The sequence below is a fragment of the Callospermophilus lateralis genome, chromosome 7 (genome assembly GCF_048772815.1).
Source record: "Callospermophilus lateralis isolate mCalLat2 chromosome 7, mCalLat2.hap1, whole genome shotgun sequence".
NCBI lineage: Eukaryota > Metazoa > Chordata > Mammalia > Rodentia > Sciuridae > Callospermophilus > Callospermophilus lateralis.
This window is the reverse complement of record NC_135311.1, coordinates 16,964,755-16,990,604: the sequence shown is the minus strand read 5'-3', so window position 1 is coordinate 16,990,604 and position 25,850 is coordinate 16,964,755.

Genomic DNA, 25,850 nt, shown 5'->3' with positions numbered 1-25,850 from the left:
ACATTTATACATACTGCCATACTAGAATCTGTTGTATTCTTCTACCTTTCCTATCCCCTGCCTATTCCCCCTTCCCTCCACTCCTCTCCCATCTTCTCTCTCTAACCCGTCTACTGTAATTCATTTCTTTTTTTATTTTTTCCCCTTTCTCCTCACATACTCTTCTATGTAATTTTGTATAACAATGAGGGTCTCCTTCCATCTTCCATGCAATTCCCCTTCTCTCTCCCTTTCCCTCCCACCTCTCATCCCTGCTTAATGGTGATCTTCTTCTCATGCTCTTCCTCCCTGCTCTGTTTTGAGTTGCCCTCCTTATATCAAAGAAGACACTCGGCATTTGTTTTTTAGGGATTGGCTAACTTCACTCAGCATAATCTGCTCTAATGCCATCCATTTCCCTGCAAATGCCATGATTTTGTTAATTTTTAGTGCTGAGTAATATTCCATTGTGTACAAATACCAAATTTTTTTTTTATCCATCTATTGACAGACATCTAGGTTGGTTCCACATTCTAGCTATTGTGAATTGTGCTGCTATGAACATTGATGTAGCTGTATCCCTATAGTATGCTCTTTTTAGGTCTTTGGGGAATTGTCCGAGAAGGGGAATAGCTGGGTCGAATGGTGGTTCTATTCCCAGCTATCCAAGGAATCTCCATACTGCTTTCCAAATTGGCTGCACCAATTTGCAGTCCCAGCAGCAATATACAAGTGTACCCTTTTCCCCACATCCTCGCCAGCACTTGCTGTTTGACTTCATAATGGCCGCCATTCTTACTGGAGTGAGATGGTATCTTAGAGTGGTTTTAATTTGCATTTCTCTGATTGCTAGAGATGGTGAGCATTTTTTCATGTACTTGTTGATTGATTGTATGTCCTTCTCTGAGAAGTGTCTATTCAGATCCTTGGCCCATTTGTTGATTGGGTTATTTGTTTTCTTATTGTTTAATTTTTTGAGTTCTTTTTATACTCTGTGTATTAGGGCTGTATCTGAAGTGTGAGGAGTAAAAATTTGTTCCCAGGATGTAGGCTCCCTATTTACCTCTCTTATTGTTTCTCTTGCTGAGAAAAAACTTTTTAGTTTGAGTAAGTCCCATTTGTTGATTCTTGATTTTAACTCTTGTGCTATGGATGTCCTATTAAGGAATTTGGAGCCCGACCCCACGAGATGGAGAGTAGAGCGAACTTTTCCTGGTACCATTTTATCTTACAGTTGTGGTCTGTTTAAGGAAGAGATACAATGACACTTCTTTTCGTGTGACTCACCAAGTTGAGATTCATAATCCAAACAGATTCATAATCAAAACACTGGCAAAACATCTTTTAGGTTTGGTTTGCCCTCTGGAAGTGTTGCTCATGCAAGTTCTGTCTGTGCTGGTCATTAATATCATGGCTACGATTTTAAGTTATAGTCAAGTTCAAACATACACTTAAACCCATCTCTAAAATAGTGATTTAATTTATGACATTATGATAAATACAACAGAAGAGATTCATACAACATGACTGATCCATTTTATAGAACCAATAAGTATGCATTAATTAGTATTAAATTTTAGGAATAATTATAAATAGAGTAACAAATATGTTTAAAATATGTTTATAAAAAATAAACATAGAGTGAGGTTCTGATATAAATTTATAACTCTTCCATTTCACAATTGCTCTGTTTCAGTATAACGGTGAATTTTGTTTTCTTTCTTGAATGATTGCAGCTTTGCTTCTTCATTCTTCTCAGTTTGGTTTGTTTTGTATCTCACACTATTTTTTCTCTTCTCATGGCTGTGCTGACGTCATTTCTTTCTTCCTTTTTTTTTTTTTTTTTTTTTTTTGGTACCAGAAATTGAGCTCAGGGATGCTTAATCACTGAAATACATACATCCCCAGGCTTTTTTTTTTTTTTTTACTTTGAGACAAGGCCTCACTAAGTTGCTGAGGCTGCTTTGAACTTGCAATCCTCTAGCCTCACCCTCCCCAGTCACTAGGATTTCAGGCATGCACCACCACACCTATCTCTTTTTATTATTATTTTTTCTAGTTTTATTGAAGTATAATTGACCCCCAAAAGTTATGTATATTTTTACATGGTGCTGGGATGGAAGTCAGAGTATTGTATATGCTAAGCACACAGTCTACCCCTGAGTTCCACTTATAGCCACTTATTTATCTTGCATAAGTGAAATTTTGTACCCTGTGATCATCTCCCTATTTTCTCTTTTTCCTGTCCTTTCATTTTTCTCCTCCCCCTTTTTTTTATTTATCTAGCTCTCAAGTCTGGTAAGTCATTGAGTATCCATTTTGTGACCACTGTTTATAGAATTCACCCACAGTAAAGGAAAGATTCTAAAGGTCTGAGGGAGAGGAAAGGTGAGAAAAGAATGAAATATTTATTTCAGACATGCCCAATAGATGAACAAATTTAATTATACATGATTACCTAATTATGAATCTTTTAATGGCTGTTTTTGTCACATTTTGGATTAATCTCAACTAAAATTTTGTTTTAAAAAATAGGAAATATATAGAAAAAGTAAAACCAAACTTTTGAGAATTTCTCATATTTTAAAAAGTTATCTACACAAATATTTGTTTTCTTACAATGTGAATAAAATAGATTTTTGTTGTGTACACACTATGATTTTGTTTATTGGACAAACATAGCAATGAAAAAGTTTATACATCAGAAGGTTGTGTTTATTTCCCTAAATTGACTCCATCAAGCCCTGTCCTGTATTTATGTGGAGGCAAATAACTCTTGAAATATGTAAAGTTCAATCAATAGGGAATTTAAAAATACCCAAGGTAGATAAATGCTAACATTTATTATATATCTGACATGCACATGATAACATTTTTAAAACATGTATTTATTAAAACAAATCCTCAGGGCTGGGATTGTGGCTCAGTGGTAGAGCGTGTGCCTAGAATGTGCTGGGCCCTGGGTTCGATTCTCAGAACCACATAAAAATAAATGAATGGAATAAAGGTATTGTGTCCAACTACAACTAAAAAATAAATATTAAAAAAGGTAAGGAACAATACTTATTAGACAAAGCAAGGTTAGTAATATTTTTAAGATCTTTAGAGATGATGAAAATCATGCTTTGTTCTTTGTGATATACATTGTCCTTAGAAAAACAAGCAAATACAGTGTTATTTATGCAGGAAAGAGGAGGTGACGGGAACAGCACAACTACCTAGCTGGTATTTTTCTTAGAGTTGATCCTAGAAATAGACAAAAAATTCAGAGTTTCCATCAGAGGAAATGGTGAAACTCTATACAAAATAAATGTTACATTGGTTTCCATTTTCTACCAGTTCTACCATTTCTGGTTTTCTATACTACATTCATGATCTATATTAAGGGTATTAAAAACACAATCTTGTATTTCACTTATGGGTTATCTCATTTACACAAAAATACCAATTCCTTAATCTGATATTTTAAATGCCAAATCAGTCCTTACTGATGGAATCCTTGGCTAATGTAAAAAATTGCTTCATAAATTCATACAAAGTACTTGTATTTTCCATTGCAATGTAATTTTACCCAAAAAGGATGATGTATTTATTCTTTTGTGCATTCCACTGGTTATTACACAGCTCTGTGTCTGTTTCCATCTTATTTTGATTCTCAATCATTAAATATATACAAGATTAAAATTTTAAAACATGCTTTGTTTTTTCTCTACACAAAATATCCTTTTTTGCTTTAAAATTAGCCATGTATTTTTAATAATAATCAATTTTTAAAAGAATTGTTTTGTTCGTATTTAAGTCATGTACCATAACTTTTTTATGTTCAGAGAATAATCAGCTGCAAAATGAACCATTGAAATGAGAATAAAGTATACCAAAAATTTTTTATTTATGCATTATAATTATACACAGTAATGGAATTGTGTTATATTGGCTTATGCACATAAAATAATTTGGTCACTTTCATTGCCCATTACATCCTCTTTTCCTCCTCTTATCCCTCCCTATATTCCCCAAACTCTACTGGTTTCCTACTAAATAAAATAAGCCAGACTTAGAAAGTAAAGTGTCATGTTATTTTGGGAATAGAAAAAAGCGGGGAAAAATGAATTTTCATGAAAAAAAGCATACCGAATATTTTAAGGCAAATTCTAATATCAAATATGCTAAAATGTGAAAAACCTGCATTTTAAAAATGTAGCAAATATTCTATATTTCTGCTTAAGAAATTTTAACAACTGGGTTGTATTGAGTAGGCAAAATCTCTGAAGACGGACTTTCATTTTTTTAGGTGCGTTGATTCTGCAATTCTAATGGCAGTCACCAAATATCTTTAAACTCAATAGTTTGAGTGCCTCTTGTGAAAAGATCAGCAAATAATCTAGACTGCTGCTTTTACTTTTTTAACATAGCAAATATTTTTGTTGCTAACCAAAAGAAATTTCAAGCCAAATTGAGTGCTCTGCAGGGCCCTCTATTTCCTCTGCACGGTAAAGGGAATATTATACTTGCGATCTTGATTTTGTGCAACTGTTGAATCTTCCAAGTCATTGACTGTCCCCCCCCCAAAAAAAATCTGTTAAACATTTTAAACATGGCTTTTAGGATTTTACTAATTCTAAGAATTCTGAATATTGGAAAGTACCCTTGCTCTCTATCTCAGTCTACCAAACAAGGGACATGAAAACCTTTCACAATCTTTTTAAGTCCTATTTCCTTCTTGATAAAGAATAAATATAAAATAGGATGCAGACCTTTCTGCCTCCCAGCTGAAAGACTTGGTACATTCTCAGAAAATCATGTATTTATCAGTTAAGTCTTCTTTAATTTCTACAATTCTATAACAGAGAGAATATGATTCTGAATATTATATTACCCTGAATATTACCTTAGAATCAAATATTTGTGAAGGATGGGCTCTGGGGTAACAACTCTCTTGCCAGTATCTAATGCTATTCTGGTAACTAGAAAAAGCTTAATAAATATTTGTAGAATCAATGAATGAAAAAAAAATTTTTTGCGATGACTCAAACCATTTTAATATTTTGAATGTGAGCAGAAAAAGCATGTGAGAAAGAAGAAATGATGGCAAATAGTGTTAGTAATTTATAACTTAGAAATCTTCTCAGTAACTCATTCTGTGACATTATGACACTGTCATTGCTGTCATTTTCATATTTCAAATGCTGATTTTCTTTCTTTTAGTGTCTAATGACACTTTATATTTTTCCACATGGTTTGTAGATATTTTCTTCTCATCCTTATCCCTTTGGACTTTGTTTAACAAAGCAATCTCATCAGGACGAATACAAATTAGGATGGGTCTTGTACAAGTTTCCCTCTCTCTACAGGTTGAATTAGAAGCAAGTTCATTTTCCTCTGTAAGTATGACAGGGTGCAATGTTCTAACAATGCTTCTTAGCCTGTGAAACTTAGTGGCCCTTTACTCCCATTTCTTTCCCACTATCTCCTTTCAGTCCGGACACAGTTTTGAGGCTTAGTGTTAAAAAGAATCATCTGAACCACTTTGAATGCTTGTTGCATATCTGCAGGAATTTGGCTCCTTCTCTTCTAGTAATAGAAGATCCAGTTCTTCTGTCAGCACCTACTGTTCTTTAGACAGTATGCTAAGTAGAAGAATTAGCAAAGTTCCTTCTTATAAGGAGCTCTAAAGAGATTTTTAAACAACCATAACATACAGTGGAAAGTGGTATCACAAAAGAGTCAGAAAAAAATGCTATGGGAGTTCCCAGATGGAAGAAAGGGTGCTTTGCTAGGTGATTATTGGTGTGATGATGTTGAACTAAAAGTATGGAAAAGATGCAGATGCTTAAAATTGAAGAGGAAGAGAATTTCAGCCTTCATAATGTAGTATGAGGAAAAAGATCAACTCTTCCATTTTTGTTGGAGTCTATTAAGTTAATTAAGTATAACTATTTTAAATATTGTCAGTAATAGGTGACTTAAGCCACTAATTATACTGTTGTCTCAACTTCAATCTCACTGTCTGTACTTGCTTTCTGATACTGGAAGTCTGTCCTTAAATTCTGCCAATAGTGGGTGCAAGGTCAGTCTCTAAGCCTGGAGGAGGGGGAAGGAACTTTCCTGGGTGCTTACTTTCTAGCTACTTGCCATTCCTAAGAGCTGCATCCTAGTATGTGGCAATTCCTTCAGAGGCTATAGCAGAATCCAGTTTGCAATTTGTTCCATACCCCAGAACTGATCTTATCCTTTTATCTTAGAGATAAGAGAAAGTTGATGTTCAACTCTGAGTTTCCAGTCACAAGCACATAGGCTCTTCTCTGGCCTTAGAGACATAACTTCACCTAAGCTTGTTAGCTGACTTCACATACACTGCCAGGTGTCCCAGGGCCACTCCTTGGACCTGTTACCGTTGTTCCCCCAGCGGGTAGTAGGTACGACCTACTCCTAGTTGCTACCTCTATGACCTTTTGCTGTTCTTTCTTTTAATCTCTCAGCTAACTAAATAATAGCCTAATTATAAGTTATATCAATCATGATATAGTTTCTGCCTTCTGACTAAATACTGACTGATGCAATGAATGAATTATATATAAACTGCAATATTGGTGAAAATCCCTGCATCATAAAAATGTTCTTCAAAGTTCCATCACAATGAATAAATTTTTATTTATTTCTGTAATTTAAAAATGTTAGAACACATCAAGGAAATGAAAACACAGGTCCTTATAATGGTTCAGTATTTATTAAAACTCATAGTTTATAAAATGTATTCCTAGAATTAGAAATGTATTAATTTTCCAAAAATGAATATTAGAAAAGAGCACAACGGGCTCTGATTGATCATTTTAAACTGTGTTCAATTTTTTTTTTTCACAAATCTTCCTCTATCCTCCTTCAACTTTACCACCACATCCCTTGTTTAAGTTATTGCTTGAATCTTGTTGTCTTTGGGAGGACATATGCATTCATCTAGCAATAGACCAAATGGAGGAGAGTCACCCTTAACTCATGTTCCCAACTCTATCACTGCACTGGAGGTTTCTAGGTGGTGAGCAGATCTGCCCATAGGACTGCCTAGAACAGAAACTGCACATATGCTTTGGAGATTTTTTTCTGGGTCAAAGTATTTCCCACATAATATACATATGTATTCTTAATTATACATTTCAATTGCTATGTGCTGTTAACTCTAGCTTGATCTAGACTGAAAAAAAAATTGAACTCAACAAAGAACTCATTTGCTAAGTTTCAGTCTTTCAAAATGATCTAAATAAATGTTTTCAAAGCTGGAAAAGCTTCTGATGATTTACTTATGCATTCTTTATTTTGTTTAGTCTCCTTAGAAAAGCCAAAGACACTGACATTTGTGTTGCTAAAAGCTCTCAATGTTTAACAAGTTGCTTCTAATTGTTTCTCTGAACTGAAGCAGGGCAAGGCATTCATAGGTATTTAGGCTAATAATTTCTGAAAATGCTGCATAATTAAACATGGTAGAACATTTTTATTTCTGTTTTTAGAAGAAATGCTTTCAGTTTTTCTCTTTAGTATGATGTTGGCCTTAGGTTTGTCATATATAGACTTTAGAATGTTGAGGTAAGTTCCTTTGGAAGTGCTTGATTGGAAAATATACTCATTGATTCAGGAGACAGATGAGAAAAAATGTAAAAGCATTAATAACCTTTAATTTAATAACCTTATTAAATAAGATTCTTTTGTCAATCTGAAAGTATTAATACCTTCTAATAATTCTGTCTTTCTAACAAAAGCACTTTATATCCTTAAATAAGTACTAATTTTGAGATAACTTAGGCCTTATGATATGGGGGCAGAGATATTTGCAGAAAAATTTCCATTACAGAGAGTTTCAGAGAGATAGAAAAGAGGCCATTTGTATAGAACAAACAGGTATGTTAACAACTATTAAATTAATACACCCAGTCCTGAAATTCCATTAACTGCTATTTATTGGGATGATGCTTCTTGGCCAACACTATCTCTGTAAAGAAATATAGACTCTAATGGTGATGCTCTGTGACACGAAGCTGTTCCAGGAAATCTGCAGTGAATGGTTTGGAATGAATTAATGAATTTATGTGTCTACTATCCATTTCTCCTGAGGCAAAATTAAGTTTCATAAATCTTATTTTCCTGATGACACCTCTCTGATATAATTTAGCATTAATGCTTGAAATTTTTTGTAGACTTCACAGATTAGTCTTCCAATTTTCAAATAAGTTTATACAAACATAGAAATAATCATGCCAAATGAGAAACGCTAATGATTCTTTGCTTTCAGAAGAAAATATTTTAAATTATTTACGTAATCATGATGGATTCAAGTTATATTTTAGTGGTTAAAACTTTCAAGAGATTTTTCCAAAAAGAATAGCCAAGACATGATTAGCAATATTCCAGAAAATTATTTTAAAACATTTATGTGTTTTAAAATATACAGTTATATGTTTTAAAATACCATTTAACCATGAGAACATGTTCTAGGAAATTTGTCTTCAGGTGATTTTGCATGGTGACCTCATGGAATATATTTACAAAAACTAAAATGGCTACAATGTTACTAGGCAATATAACCTTATGGAAGCACTGCTGCATATGTGGACTACCATTGACTATAATGATGCTATATGGTGCATGACTGTATAAAAATGCTGTTATTATAATTTTCCATGGTTTGCTGAAATCCAAGAACATACTAATTATTAGTAATATAGTCTATGCTATATAATTTTCTTCAGTTAGTAAAAAAATAATGCAAGAACCAGATTTTATTTTACTTTTAGAGGTTTTATGATGAAAAAAAAGTAAAAGTAATCATTTTCATACAGGTTTTCCTTGAAATGTTTTTGTTAAAGGAGGCAAATAGATCCCATAAACTATGATTTCTGGCATATTAAGGTCAACAAAAGAAATGAAAGATTCTGGATATGTTGATAATTGCTAAGCTTTTAAAACTTTAACTTCGTAGATAATCTAGAAATAAATAAATTATTCCAGTAGTGTCTGGTAAAATGTTTACTTGGCACAGCCAATGGGTAACAACAACACTGCAAACAGAGATTGTTGCATGGGTACAAAAAATAGGAACCATGGCACAGTCACTCATAGAAAGCATATGGAAATGTGGAGAAAGGTTTATCCTCAAATAAACAAATTACAGCAAGAGAAAAAGAGGATGCCTTTAGAAAAATGCATTGGTGGTAAAGCTTTATTAAGTACAAGACTGAAGATTTAAGTGTTAATCTAAAACATTCTTTAGTGTTAAGTGGACAGAAATATCCCTCATGAAAAGTGACTCATATATGTTTACTCTTTGCCAAATATTGTTTTAAATGCTTTACGTTGAAGCCTCATAACTTCTTTTTTAAAATTTTTCTTTTTCTTTTTTCTTTGTATTTAAAAGTGACAGTAGAATCTATTTTGATATATCTATATAAACATGGAACATATCTTATTCTAATTAGGGTTCCATTCTTGCAAATGTATACAATGTTGAGATTTACCGTGGTGTATATGTACACAGGAAATATAAGTCAGATTCATTGTACTGCCTGTCCTATTCCTATCCTCCGTCCCTTTCCTTCATTTCCCTTTGTCTAGTCTACTGAATTTCTATCTCCCACCCCCACCCCTTTGAGGGTTAGCATCCACATATGAGAGAGGACATTTGATATTTGTTTTGGGGGGGATTGGCTTGTTTGGGTTGATTGGCTTAATGTGATAGTCTACAGATTCATCTACTTACCAGTAAATGTCATAAGGTCACTCTTCTTCATGGCTGAGTAAAATTCCATTTTGTATACATACCACAAATACCACAATTTCTTTATCTGTCCATCTGTTGATGGATGTCTAGGTTAGTTCCATAGCTTAGCTATTGTGAATTGTGCTGCTATGAACATTGATGTCCCTGTAATATACTGGTTTTAACTCCTTTGGATATATACCAAGGAGTGGTCTAACTGGTTGAATGGTGGTTCCATTCCAATTTTTTGAAGACTCTCCATACTACTTTCAAGTGTGGTTGCACTAATTTGCAGTCCCACTAACAAGTATGAGTGTACGCTTTTCCCCACATCCTTACCAACATTGATTGTTGCTTATTTTCTTGATAATTGCCATACTGATTGGAATGAGGTGATTATGAGTGTAGTTTTAATTTGCATTTCTCTCATAGCTAGAGATGTTGAACATTTTTTCATATATTTGTTGACTGTTCATATTTCTTCTCTTGAGAAGTGTCTGTTTAGTTCCTCTGCCTATTTATTGATTGAGCTGTTTTCTTGTTAAGTTTTTTGAGTTCTTTCCATATCCTGGAAATTAATGTCTTAACGTGTGGGTAGCAAAGATTTTCTCCCCTTCCATAGGCTCTCTCATCACACTCTTGACTATGAAGAAGTTTTTTAGTTTGATGCCATCCTATTTATTAATTATTGATTTTTACTTCTTTTTCTCCTGGTAGGTGCTGGGTTTCTGGTCTAATACTTAGGTCTTTGACCCACTTTGAGTTGAATTTTGTGCAGGCTGAGAGGGGTTATATTTCATTCCACCACATGTGAATTTCCAGTTTTCCCATACACCACCATTTGTGTATGTTTATGGCGCCTTTGTCTAGTATGAGATAACTGTATTTGTGTGGGTTTGTCTCAGTGTCTTCTATTCTATTCCATTTATCTTCATGCCTGTTTTGGTGCCAATCCTATGCTGTTTTGGTTACTATAGCTCTGTTTCATCCATCTATCTACCTATCTATCTATCTATCTATCTATCTATCTATATGTGGTGCTGAGAATCTAACCCAGGGCCTCATACGTGCCAGGCAAGCCCTCTACTACTGAGCCACAACTCTAGCCCCATGGTATAATTTAAGTCTTACAAAGACAGTGCACCCTTCCAATGACACTTGGCCTGCTGAATTATTTGTACTTCAGATATTTTACATTTATTACTGGTCAAACTAGGTCCCATTTGAGTCTTTAGTGAACAAAACCACTGATGTTATAAAATCAATACTAGGTTACTAGTATTTAAAAATCCTTAACATTTTAATATGGAAAGTTATTGATCCCCACATCTTCAATTAAAAAAAATTTAAAAAACAAGCAAATTCCAATCACACATTGTGTCCAGAAGGATTGGCAAGTTTTGACAACCAACATTAAAGTTGCCCACAATTCATAAGTTTGGCATTTTGCAGAAAATATAAAATTTCTACTGTTTTATTCCAATTCTTTTGGCAAAATGTAGCTTCCATTCTTTAAAGCAATTATCTTTGCAAACATTGCTTGCAAAAGGCATGTAGAAATTAATAGAAATGACACACAGGCTACATTGTTCACATAACTGAAGTGACTGTGGTAGAATTGTTACTGACTATTAACAAGTATATTTTTAAAAAGTTTAACCACATGCAGGCAGCTAGATTTTTCAACTTTATCCTTTCATGCCTCTCAAAGTTCACTTTACAAAAATCTACAAAGAAATAGACCTGAATTAAATAATTTTTAAAGACACTCTAGTACCATCAAAGTATGAATATATTCTTTACAAGAGAACTATAAATATATTAAAGAAAAATTATTTTGAAAGTGAATTTACATCTGTGTGAGCACTTTTTTCTTAATGATTTTATTGAAGTAAATATATTTAACATGAATTTTTATTTTAATCCTTTGTAACTGTCTAGTTCAGTGGCATTAATTACATTCAAATGTTTTATAACCAACATCACTATATACACCTAAAAGTTTGTTATCATCCCCACCAAAACATCCATACCCATTGAACAATAAGTTCCCTCCCTACCCCAAGTCCTGGGAATCCTTTCTCTACTTTCTGTCTCTATAAATTTGCCTATTCTAGTTTCCTCATATAAATGGGATCATCTAAGAATTGTGCTTCTCTTTTGCTATGAACAGTGATATACAAATAAATTAGTTCTTGCTTTTCAATTGCTTTGGGTATATACCTAGGAGTAGAACTACTAAACAGACAACAATTTTTGTTCAATTTTGAGAGACCCTCTTACTATTTTTCTTAGCAGCTACACCATGTTACATTCCCATTCACAATGCTCAGGGATCCAAGATTTTTTATACTCTCACCAGCTCTTGTCATTTTCCATTTTTTAAAAAATCATTGTCATTCTAGTAGGTCTGAAGTGGTATCTTATGGGTTTTATTTGCATTTCACTAATTACTGATAATGTTGAACATCTTTTCAAGTGCATATTGGCCATTTGTAATCTTCTTTGAAGAAAGGTGTATCAAGTCTGCTGCCCATTTTTCAGCTGGTTGTTTGGTATTTTATTGCTGTGTTGGTTGTAGTTGTTGAGTAGATGAGTTCTATATATATTATGAATTTCAATTTTTTATTAGATATATATTTTGCAAATATTTTCTTGCATTCAATAAGCTGACATTTTGCTTTCTTGATAGTATCCTTTGATGTACTAAAGTTTTTAATTTTGAAAAAGTCCAATTTATTTATTTTTGCTCTCTGTGCAATTGGTGTTATATCCATGAAGCTTTTGCAAAATTCGAAGTCATGTTGTTTTTCTCCAGTGATTTCTTCTAAGAGTTCACCAGTAATTTTTGTATATGGTATAAATTTTTGCATATGGCTATCTGATTCCCCCAATATCATCTGTTGAAAAGACAATCCTTTCCCCATTGAGTAGACTTAGCATCTTTTCAAAATCAATTTACCATATGTATGAGGGTTAGCATAAAGCTAGGCTCACTATTCTATTCCACTGTTTTATGTGCATGCTCGTATGTTATATCATACTATTTTACTAGCTGTAGCTTTGTAGTAATTTCCTTTTTCTTTTTTAAGATGTGGTATGGGGCACACTTTGCAAATTCATATCAACTTGAGGATTGGCTGGCTTTCCATTTCTATGAAAAAAAGAATTTTGGTAGGCCTTGCATTCAATCTGTACATCACTATGGACAATATTGACTTCTTAACTATGTATTTTTCCCTATCCATGCACATAGATGTCTTTCTATACATTTTATTCTTCAGTTTCTTCAGAAATTATTTTGTAGTTTTCAGTGTACCCATCTTTTATCTCCTTGGTTATATTTATTCCTAAGTGTTTAATCCTTTTAGGTGCTGTTGTAAATACAGTTGCTTTTCTGATTTGCTTTTTAGATTGTTCATTGGTGCTATAAAGAAATAAATTTTTTTTATTTTATTCACATGTGTAAATTCTTTAAGGTTGTTTCTATATAAGATCTTATCCTTTGTAATCACTGATCTGTTCTGCAAGCCTGGGATTTCTTCATTTCTGGAATATCATATAAATGGAATAATAGCATATAATCTTTTGTGATTGGATTTTTTATTTCACATAATGTCCTTGAAATCTAAGTTCTTGTAAATGTTGGTGGTTCATTCCTTTTAATTAGTGAATTTTTATTACATGATTATACCACAGTCTATTTACTCATTCATATATGGAAGAATATTTTCCTTGTTTTCAGTGTTTTGCTATTACAGGTAAACCTGAAATATTTAATCAAGTGTAGGTTTTCATATGAATATAAGTATAATTGATAGGTTATATGAGATGTGTATGTTTAGCCTTTTAAGAAACTGCAAAACAGATGTCCAGAGTATATGTATTATTTTACATCCTCAGTAGCAATGTATGAAAGATCCAGTTGCCCCTTTGTACTTCATATAGCTATTATTTCTATTTTAGCTACTGTAGTTGGGGAGCATTAGTACCTCAAACTGGCTTGAATTTATAGTTCTCTAATGGCTAATGATATTGATCATCTTTTCATGTGCTGATTTGTCATTATTTTTTTCTCTTTGATGAAGGGTCTGTTAAAGTATTTTGACATTTTCTAATTGGATTGTTTAGTTTTCTACCATTTAATTTAAAGAGTTCCTCATATAAGTCCTTTGTCAGATATACTTGTAGATATTTTCTCTATGACTTGTCTTTTAATAGTTTTTAGAGATCTTTCAGAAAGAAAAAAAAGGTTTTAATTCTTTTGTTTGGATAAAGTTTATTTTTTTCTTTTCTTGTGTATAATTCTTTAGTTGTTTAAGGACAGTGATGTTTATATCTAAGAACACTGTCTAGTCCCAAGTCATGAATATTTTTATCTGTGGGTTTTTTTCTATGTTTTATAGCTTTAATTTTTAAAGTGAGATCTATGCTCCATTTTAAGTTAATTTTTTACAGGGTGTGAGGTATACATCTAGTTTTATTTGTTTATTTTGATTTGGTTTTGCTTGTGGCATTCCAGTTGTTCTGACATGATTTGTTGGAAAGACTATCCTTTCTTCATTGAGCTATTCTTGCATCTGTGTTAAAAATCAAAATTGGAGTACCTTTTCTGTTCCATTGATCTTTGTATCTATTCCATCCCATATCTCACATTGTTTGTTACTGTAACCAAATATAAATGGTATTGTTTTTACTTTGGGTCCCCAATTATTCCTTGATAGTATGTAGAAATACAATTAACCTTTGTGGATTGACTTTTATTTCATGTGACCTGGATAAAGTCACTCATTAGTTCTAGGAGGATTTTATATGTTTTGCATATTTTTTGATAGCTTCCTTGGAATTTTCCACATAATTACATCACCTGCATATCGGAGGTTTTTCATTCTTTATTTCTAATCTGTATGTATTGGATTTCCTTTTTTTGCCATACTAAACATATAAGGATTTCTAGTACTACGCTGAATTGCAGTGGTGACAATGAATGTCTTCTCTTTCACCAGATTTTAGGGGAAAATATTCAGTTTTACACCATTAAGTGTGATACTAGCTGTAGGTTGTGTTTTTAGATTCCCTTTATCTGATTAAAAATTTCCTTTAATTCCTGTTTTATTGAGGGTTTTTATTATGTATGAGTGTTGAATTTTGTCACGTTTTTCCTCCATCAGTTGATTTTATTCTTTGGAAATTTATTCTTTAAAAATTTATGTGGTGATTACATTGATAGATTTTCAATTATTGAAGCAGCCTTATATTCTGAAATAATCACCACTTAGTCATGTTGTATGATTTATTTAATATTTAGTGTGATTTACTAATGTTTTGTTTAGGATTTTGTGTTTATGCTCAAGAGAGATATTGTTTATAGTTCTCTTTACTTGCTCTCTTTTTATTTAGTTTTAGTATTAGGATAATGCTGACCACATAAATGTGTTGGGAAATGTTCTCCCTTCTATTTTTTTGGGGAAATGGTTGTATAGAATTAATTTTATTTTTCTCTTAAATAAAATTTTTGTAGAATGCACCAGTACAACAATATGGACCTGGAGTTTTCTGATTTTGAAGGTTTTAACTAAAATTTGAATTTAATGTATACAGGATGAGTGTGTTTGGGTACTTTGCATTTTTTAAGAAATCAATCTTTTTCATCTCAATTGTTGAATTTGTGGGTATCGAGTTGTTTGTAGTATTTCCTAATTTCTAATATTTGCAGGGTCTAAAGAGATACTTCCTATTTATTTCCTGATATTACTGATTTTTGTCTTTCCCTTTTTTCTTTCCTTCTTTTTTTTGCTATTTATTTTTTTTAAAAAACAAACTTTTAGTTTATTGTTTTTTTCTGTTGTTTTTTCTGGTTTCAATTTAACTGACTTAATTCTTACATTATCTTTTCCTCTGCTTTAAATTGATTTTGTTCTTCAGTTTTTAGTTTAATGAGGAGAAAGTCTACATTACATATTAGAAACATCCTTTTTGTGATGTAAGCACGTAGTTTCATAAATTTTTTTCAGTTTCCTACTTTAGCTTCATTTCATAGATTTTGATAGATTGAATTTTAATTTTTATTCAGTTGAAAAAAGAATCTAGTTTTCTTTCAGATTTCCTCTTTGACCCATGTATTGTTTAGAAGTATGTTTACTTATAAGTCTTTAGAAATTTTTTCTCATGCTTTTGTTCCACAGGCCTTTGAAACATTACTTCTTTTTTACCCATTCTTTTTCTCTTTAAAATAAAGAGAGAAATTAAAAATGAATTATAAATGATTCTGTTAATAGATTGGATCACTTTGATTGGTTGATATTAAATTTGTATCATCTTTATTCTGTTCTTGAGACTATACCAGTAATTATTTTTATTTACTTATTTTTATCTCAACATTTGCCATTTTGTTTATTCATCTTCCATGTATTTGATTAGACTCTCTTTTTTAATTTGTTTTATATGGGTTGTGATAGCTTATTGGAGGATTTTTATGAAAGCTGTTTTAACATCATTGTTATATAATTCCAACATCTGTGCCATCTCAGTATGAATGTCCATTCATTGTCTTTCATTCTAGTTGAGATTTTTCTGGTTCTTGAAACAATAGGTATTATACTTAGGATATGTTGAATATCTTGTTATGATTCTCTGAATCTTATTTAGTTTTTCTGTTTTATCAAGCAGTCAACCAGTTCTAAATCAGAGTACACTTTGTAGCCCATTTTGAGAGGTATTATGATTGGAGTGTCAATTTAGTTTTCTGGGTCTTTTCTGTGCTATAGTGTGGTTGCTCTGTTTCTGTGCTACTGGGAATCCAATTTGAAACTTGGGTAATATTACACAGCATGGTTCAATTCTCAAATCATTTGATACATTGATTTTGGTCAATATCTCCCAATATTTCAAATGCACAGATTTAAAAGATCTGCTTCTTCATCTTTCTGTTCTCCATGGTTCTGTTCCATTCTCTAGTTCAGAGGAGCTAGTGTATTGTGCCATCTATTTGCTCTTGTTCACTTAACTACAGCTGAGATGTGAGAACTCCATGTCACTGTCCTCACAGAGGCCAGAGGATTGGCATGGCATGTGGTCACAGTACTGTAGGGTAGATGTGGTCAAAAGGCTGTGCCTAAGGGCTTTCCAGCACCAGATGGTGAAGGGAGTTACCTCTGCTGTCAATACTGCAGGATGGGGATGGTTGACCAGATGTCACCCCCATCTCCATGGCACCTAGAGGTAATGGGCATATTTGCAGAGCAGATTTCTGCAGAGCTGACTTCTTTCTAGTCCTTTGGCCAGAGAAAGAAAGAGGGCTTTTGCTTTTCTTAGGTCTTTTTGAAATGTGCCCATTGGTATTTCTGACTGTAGGATGCTCCAGTATTGTTCTTCGTTTTCTGAAATCTAATTAGTCAACCTTGTTTTCTTCTACCTTTCACTGCTTTCTCATAGCTACTGTATGTATTTTGTTATAATTAATGAGAGCAATAGGGTAGAAGGTGCTTATTCCATCTTGTTTAGAATCATGAAACTATGTTTTTTTCCTACTTCTATTTTACTTTTCCTTTCACTGTCCAGTGCTTCTTTTCTTGACTAACTGCTATTTTTCTTTAAGATTAAGTTGAAGTTCATATCCTAATGATGGCTTCCTGATGCTCCTAGGCTGCTGCCTATGCTTAGTCTTGCCAGCAATATTATTCTTCTCTCTCATTTTATTTACCTCATTATTTGTTTGTGTGTCTATTTTTCTGATAATTCTGTGAACTCCTTCAGGGAGCTATACACTGTAACCTTAGTACCTAAGTTTCTGGCACATGGTAGAAATTCAATAAAAACATTTTTGAATAAATGAATAGGAGGGAGAAAAAGCTGTGCATCCATAGTTCCTCCAATTCAATAATTCAAATATTTCTAATTTTCTGCCTGTTATATTCCAGATATCCTTCCTGGTACTGGGTAGATACAGAGGTGATGGTCATAAGAAATTCTCACTTTTATACAGCATAAATTTCTGGAGGGGAGATGAAAAATAGTATTAAGTAGATATATGAGCTTTATAATTCATAATGAAAGTTATCCGCACTAAAGAAATGAAGACAGGAAGGTCGGCCTGGAGAGGAGGTCACTTTAGATTGAATGTTGGGAAAATCCTACTGAGAAGTAGACACTTGAGTTGAGACAGGGATTTTTAAAAGGTACAACTAAAAACATTTTGGGATACAGTTCCAGGCAGAGGAAACAGTAAGTGCTAAGGATTGCACGACTTAGTTTAATTAGAGTTTTTCACACAGTTCCAGCTATCAGGCAGTATACTGCCTTGATAGAATAAATTAATAATCTCTAAAGGTGTCAACATGTAGCTCCCAGGGCCCCCAGAATAGTGTCTTCATATAGTAGGTGCTCATACCATAAGAAATTGCAAATGGAATTTTTTTAAACTAATTTAGAAACTTTTGTATTATTAGCTGTTTATTTCTTATGCCAAATTTCCTTGAATTATCTTGTTTCTGAATTTCAATACTATTATGGGATTATTTTACTGTTGTAATTTATGTACCCATCAGTATCTAGTGGTGCCTAAGCACACATTTTGGTCAGAGAGTTTTGTTTTTTTTTATATATTTCACTTATGAATGGATATCTAACATCTAGGAAAATGATAACCAAATACAAGGTTTTTACTGAAGATAAGATGGCTGGACCATATAGCTTAATTTTACTGAACTGTATGTCCCTACAATTATAGGAAAATTAGTCCTTTCTACATTTTATATGTTCACAAATCCTCAAATACATGTATAAGGCTTATTTCTACATATAAAATATTAACTCTGCTTTAACATAGTACTTTTAATGTTAAAGTTACTTTGAAGATGTGTTGATTTTCTTAAGAGCAAATAATACTTTCTGTGTTAGTAAAATTGAAATTATTTCTACTCTCCTCCAAAATTTCTATTATTCTGATATTAATTTTTTAATTGTTTTCCTTATTTTTAAAAAGCTGCTTAACAAATAACTGAAATGATACTGTCCTAAATGTTATTTTTATAACAAAGAAAAGATTGTTACCACACTTAGTATTGTTAAGTTTTATTTTTTGAAATCTTCATTGTTTATCAGAATTCAAAATAAATTTCCCTCTTTATCTTCTACTTAAAGTCTTTTTTATTGTTTATAATCACATAGACAGTGCATTATGCACTGACATTCCATTATGTAAGTGGAATTCTCAGAACATTTTTGGCATGAGAGTGAGGTACAGTAGATCATGGACTTTGGAGTTGAAAATACTTGTGGTTGACTCCTAGATCTAGTTAACCTCTTACAGACTTACTGTATAGGGACTGCTTACTGTTCACCTGCAGAGTTGTTGAAAAAAGTATATTCCACTGGATTGTTGAGATTGAAATATGATAATACTTTCCTGGTGGTGGTGGCCAGAGAGAGATAGACCAGGCAAAAATGGCACCTCAGCTCCAACTAATCTCAAAACACAATTCCTGCTTAATATTTATCCCTTGTCCTTCTTTAAACATGAGAAAGAGTAGGGAAGAAGGCAGTACACACTAGACTGATTCCTATTCCATACCATTTTTTTCCCACTCTATTTTCTCATCTCCCAAAACAAAACAAAACAAACAAACAAACAAACCTAATCAGGAAGTGGAGATAGCAGATGTTCAGAGTCAGATGTGACATTGGCATTCTAAAGTTGGATGTAGTTTCATTAAAGTGAGTAGGAAATTCAAGAGTGAAAACTCAGTTTTGGTGTAATGATGGACTAGAAATAAATCCGTTTCATGTTTGTAGAGTGGTATGATCTTTAAGAGTGAGGGCCCTGGAGGTGGAATGATGATAATGGGATTCTGACTCCACCACCTCCAAACTATGTTGCTTTGAGTCTTAGTTTTCTTCATTTGTAAAGATGGTTTCTTTATAGACATGCTATGACTATTATAGAAACAGCATTGACAAGTGTTAAGAACAGTGCAAGGCACACAGTCAGTCCTCAGTAAATCACAGATCTGTCTAGCCATCATCATTACCATCACCATCACCATCACCATTTTCATTCTGCTGAGTTCAGAATAGTTAATATAACTGTTTTATTTGTTGGGTGAGTCTAGAATTTAAGAAACTCTGGTATACAGCATTATAGATACTTTAAGCCCATAAAATGATAAAGTAAAATTTAAAAGATTTGGAAGATCCTGAAAACCTTTACAATTACAATAGCTAGTAACTTTGGACTTAGGAAAAAATCATAAGAGCAAGAAAAACTGTGGTGAAGAGCAACTGAAGATAATATTTAAAAATACAGAGCCCTTAATAAGGACTATGCTATTGAGAAACTGGCTTTTGCTAGAGTACAAAGTCTCATCCATAGGAATATGCAGTGTAAAAGAATGACAGATGGAATTTTTGTGTTCTTAAGTGAGCCAACAGTTGGGATTAGCCACCTCCTCCTGGATATGGTCACAGAAGAACCAGCCCTGCTATGATAGACTTTACCACAGGTCTCTTTTCCCAGTCCTAACAAGAAGGGTAAATATTGGAACAAAGACACCTTTCCAGGTGTGAATTAATGGTGAGTAAGACTCACCCTAGCTTTCCCCTAACTCCTTATGGGAGAAGAAGTCATGGTCCAAGAGAATCTCTCACACACTCTGGATATGTGCTCTTGAAGCCCACTCCTCATAACCAAACATTCTAGAACTCTATTTGGAGCTAAGAGATACACGAGGAGGAACTTTTTGAGAGAAGTTAACAAGCGTGTCTGCAGATAACTGCATGAGTGAACCTAAAGAATGGATATTTCTGAGGGCAAAAGGCCTCTAAATAGCAGTAGAGAAACAGAGTGGGCAGAGAGTCGAGATATTTGTTCCTGGGAAGAAGACTGAAATACCACTTCAGGATTTCTGCAGGCTCAGAGAGGTGTTGAAGGGACCTCAGAGCCTATTTGTGGTTTCAGTTAAAGGAGAAGGGAAGGCAGAAAAGGCAGGAACATGGGAGCCTGCCCAGAGCAGAACAGTGGGAGCTGCTCCATCCAGTGAGGCAGCTATAGGCATAGTTCTTCTTCTTAAGACTTTAACACTTTATTCATTAAGACTCTAGCTCTGGACACACTTGCTCTCTTTCTAAATCTTGAATGTGCCATCATCTAAGACTTAGGGATTTTTTACTTGATATTTTTTCTTTCTGGATTGATCTGGGCTTCGAACTTTCACAAGGCTTCCTGTTACTCAGAATATCTAAGACAGCCTCCTCTGCTAGCATCACTTTTTAGCGAGCTCCCTAATATATTGTCTTTATTACATATATCACTATCTGTATTTATTTCTGGAGATCTTTTTTGTCTGTCTACTTCTTGTGCTATGTTTCACAAAGTAGGGACATTACTTATCTCATTCACAGATGTAACACTACTTTTGGCAGTAACAGTTTTTTGACATATATTTTTGGAATAAATCACGATCATCTATCTTTTAGGACTAACTGCTGTTAATTTGTTGACCACTTATATAATCTAGTAAACTCAGACAAACATAAATCATTTTTGCATACATTTGAATTTGACTTTTCCAACATTTCTGTTAAATTTTATAAAGTGTTCATCATTTTCAGCCTGTAGTCTCAGTTCTGAAATTTTGATCTTGAAGGGATAATTTAGTACTTCCAATAAGTACTCTAAACTCCATCTGGATAGTAGCAAGACATATAATTAAAATATAAGATATTTAAATTTAGTCTCTTTAATGGCAACCTGTTCATTTGTAGCATTTGTGGCTTATTTGCAACTAGAGAATTTAATAAAACTGGATATTTCAACATTCCATTTATAAAAGAACAGCTATATTATATTCGATGACTATTTTGATTCATCAGTTTAGTGAAACTTTTCAATTATACTTTTAAAAAGTCATTATGTGATTCAAATTAGTACAGTAACAGGTAACTTAGTTCATATACATACATACATATATATATATAAAACAGGTAACTTAGTTCATATACATACATACATACATATATGTATATATACATACATATATATATATATATATATATATATACATACATACACACACATATGTACATATGTAATTCCATAGGTTTGGAGTTGACAACAGAGTACAGTTGATTCTTATTATTCATGATAGTTATGCTCTGTAAAGCAGCTTTGAAAACTGAATTACCAGATATTGAACCATTGCTTATAGTGGAAATACAGGGTTAGCTTCCCCTCATCAAAACATTTTTGTAAACCAATTAATTAATACATAGACTGGTTTTGTGGATGTTTCTGTTTAAAGACACATGTAATACATATTGTTAATTCATTAACATTGAATACATGCCCAGCAGCACCATGACTCATGCCTGAACAATATCACCTAACACTTTTATTTTCACATCAATCTTCTTGTGCTTATGTTCACTAAACTTTAACCCTGTACTTTGGGTCTATTTTCAATAGAGAAATCACAAACAAAAACACAAAACTGAGGAAAGCACTAAATAGAAGGAAAAGGACATAGTTGCCTATAGTAAGAGAGCTAAAAAGAGAAGGCAAAGTATTACCTTGTTCATCTACAACTGGGAAAGCATGATTCAGGTGACTCAGACTTTTCTCACTCTGCCATGTCTACAAGTGACTGTGCAAGTACTGAGCATATTGGTTTGTGGGTTAAAGATAAATTTTAGCAAGTAGGTGAAGTGGCTAATATGAAATCCATAAATAATGAAGACTATATTTGAGCCAAGTGTAGGATCCTGGATACCACTGAGAAATGAAGGGAAACATGAGAAAGTTAAAAGGAAAAGTTACTTTTTCCCTGTTAAATAAAATGATTTTAAATGAAATGCTCACAATTTGACTGTCACTCTTGACATGAGTGATCACATTTATAAAGCAAATATTAAAATAATTTCAATAAGTTAAGAACTAGAAAGTTTCTGTGAATTCTACATAAAGACTTCTCTTTAAAGAGATCCTTTAACTCATTCATTAAATAAATGGAAGAGAGTCCTAGGAAGCCACAAACAAGGTGAGGGTACTGTTATGGTTGAATGTGAAGTGTCCCCTAAGAGCTCACATGTGAGATGATACAAGAAGGTTCAGTGGAGAAGTGATTGGGTTGTGAGAATCTTAACCCAATCAGTGAAATAATGCCCTGATAGGGATTAACTGAATGGTAATTGAAGTGGTAGGGTGTGACTTTTGAGGTGTATACTTGTACCTGTCAAGTGGAGTCTCTCTTTCTACTTTCTGATTAACTTGTGAGCTGTTTCCCTCTGCTACACTCTTCTACTATGATGTCCTGCCTCACCTTGAGCCCCAAAGGATAAAGCCTGCTGTCTGTGGCTTGAGACCACTGAAACTGTAAGCCTCCAAATTAATTTTTCTTCCTCTATATTTGTCCTGGTTGGTTCTTTTAGTCACAGCAGCGAAATAGCTGACTAAAACAGGTACCATGTCAACTTTACTGTGTGAGGAAAAATATTCTTATTACAGTAGCGTTGGGGAAGGAAGTTCTGAGTTACTTGAGATTTCTACTGAATAATTATTATTGGTCAGTATCAATGAGAAAAGGTGAAACAGATCTTTTTGCCTTTTAAATAAAATGTTTTTAAAATAAAATATAAACTACAAATCAGAAAGGACAAATGTTCGGGAAGAAACTGTACAAACCCATGATACAAGCCTAAAGCCATCACTAAATAAAGAGACAAAAGTCACAATTTGTGGATACAGAAATTAACAAAAAGAGGCTCTGTTTGCTGATGACGAGAGAGCTTGGCATTCAATGTTAAATGTCATAACCTTTGTTTCTTTTTTCTTTTTGTGCTGGTTTCAGTTGGTACAGAATGCCATCTGTAGGAAATACCAATACACTTGACTAAAAATAGGACTCTGAAAAATGTTTTCTCTTGAATATGAACCTAAAATCAGCCAGTTATTTAGTAAACTGGTCAGGCTCTTAGAGTTACCTTCATTAGAGTTTCCTGCACAGTCTCTTCAAATGAAATGCTAATTTTTAAATTATTTATGAGAATAGCAAAAACAATAAGTCATCTTTGGAAAAAAAAAGACCCCAAAAAATGACTTGTGAAAGCAACCAAAGCACTGTTGGGTCTCGACAAACTACTTAGCTCGTCTAGAAATGAGGGAGGAAATAACAAACACTCATGTTTACTGAATAATTACAAAATGCCAGGAACTGTTTCAGTTCCTATGACAGAGATGCCATTATTATTCTTATTCCAGGATGAGGAAACACATGCAGAAAGGGTAACCATCCCATCCTATCTTACACCTGTTAGGTGGCAGAGTTGGGATGGTACCTTCAACTCCAGAGCCCAAGCAACACGCCTCCATGCAGTGTGAAGTGCTCTTTGCAGGGATAGAAGGAGGAAAACAGTTTTACAAAGATGAGCACTACATGAGAGTTGTAAAACACAATGGTAGCAATTGTGGGCCCTGTTGAATTTGAGGAGAATATAGACTCATTCAAGTCTTAGAAGGATGAATAACCAAGGAGACATGATCAAATTGAGATTTGAAAGATGAATACTGACCAGCAAGGTGAAGTGGTGTGTGTGTGTGTGTGTGTGTGTGTGTGTGTGTGTGTGTGTATTTTACTCCTGACAAACTAAACCACTTGTGAAAATTTACTGGGCTGATAAAGAATCGAAAGGAAGCTAGTTTAGCCAAGTTCTAATGTGCAAGTCTCTGCTGTCAGGGACAGTGGTCTTTAATTTTCTTTGCTTACAGTGTCTTTGGTTTTGGTATTAGGGTCATGCTGGTCTCATAGAGTGAGTTAGGAAGTATTCCTTCTGCTTCTATCATCTGAAAGATATTTTAGAGAATTTGTAAAATTTCATTCTTAAACTTTTGGTAAATTACTGGCAAATCCACATAGGCCTTGTGTTTTATGTTTTGAAAGACTCTTACTTATTGAGTCAATTTCACTAGGAGATATAGGCCTATTCAGGTTATCTATTTCTTCTTATGAGTTTTAGTAGGGTATGTCTTTTAATAATTCATTTATTTTATCTAGGTCATCCAACATGTGGGAACACAGTTGTTCATAGCATTCCTTTAATATTCTTTTAATGCCTATGGGATCTGTGGTGATGTCCCCTCCTTCATTTTTAATATAGTAATTTGTATCCTCATTTTTCTTAGTTAATCAAGTTAGAGGCTTATTAATTTTTAAAATCTTTTCAAAGAACCAATTTTAGTTTTATTGATTTTCTCTCTTTTAAATTTTTGATTTCATTGAATTTTGCTCAATATTTATCTCTTTTCTTTCTCTTATTGTGGATTTAATTTGCTCTTCTTTCTCTAGTTTTCTAATAGCATCTTAGATTATTAATTTTTAATTTTTCTTCTTTTCTAACATTTATGCATTCAATGCTATAAATTTCCCTCTAAATCCTGATTCAGTGCATCCCACAAATTTTGATAAAATTATATAATCATTTCCATTTAAAATATTTTAAAATTTCTCTTAAGATTTTTTTGTCTTTTGTGTTATTCAGAAGTATGTTTTTCAATATTCATATATTTTAGGAAAATCCATTTCTCTTTTAATTCTAACTCAATTCTGTTATAGTAAGAGAGCAAACATTATATAATGTCTATTCTTTTAAAATTTTAATAGTATGTTTGATGGAATTAAATATTGTCTATATCAGTGATGGTCCATGTGAACTTGAGAAGAATGTATATTTTATTGCTGGATTAAGTAGTCTATAGATAGACATCCAGTTGATTGATACTGCTATTATGTTTAACTCTCTTTACCGACTTTTTTTTCCTGCTGTGTCTGTCAATTTCTGATAGAGGTGTGCTGAAGTCTCCAACTATGATTGTGGATTCATCAATTTCACCTGGCGGTTCTGTCAGTTTTGTTTCACATAACTGGAAACTGTACTGTGAGCCTCATACACATTAAAGATCATTTTGGGAAAGCATGGGGGCACATACCTGTAATTCCAAAGGCTCAGGAGGCTGAGGGAGGAGACTCTCAAGTTCAAAGCTACCCTTAGCAACTTAGCAGGGCCCTAAGCAATAGATTTTGAGAGAGTGAGATCCTGTCTCAAAATAAAATATAAAAAGAGCTGGGGATGTGGTTCA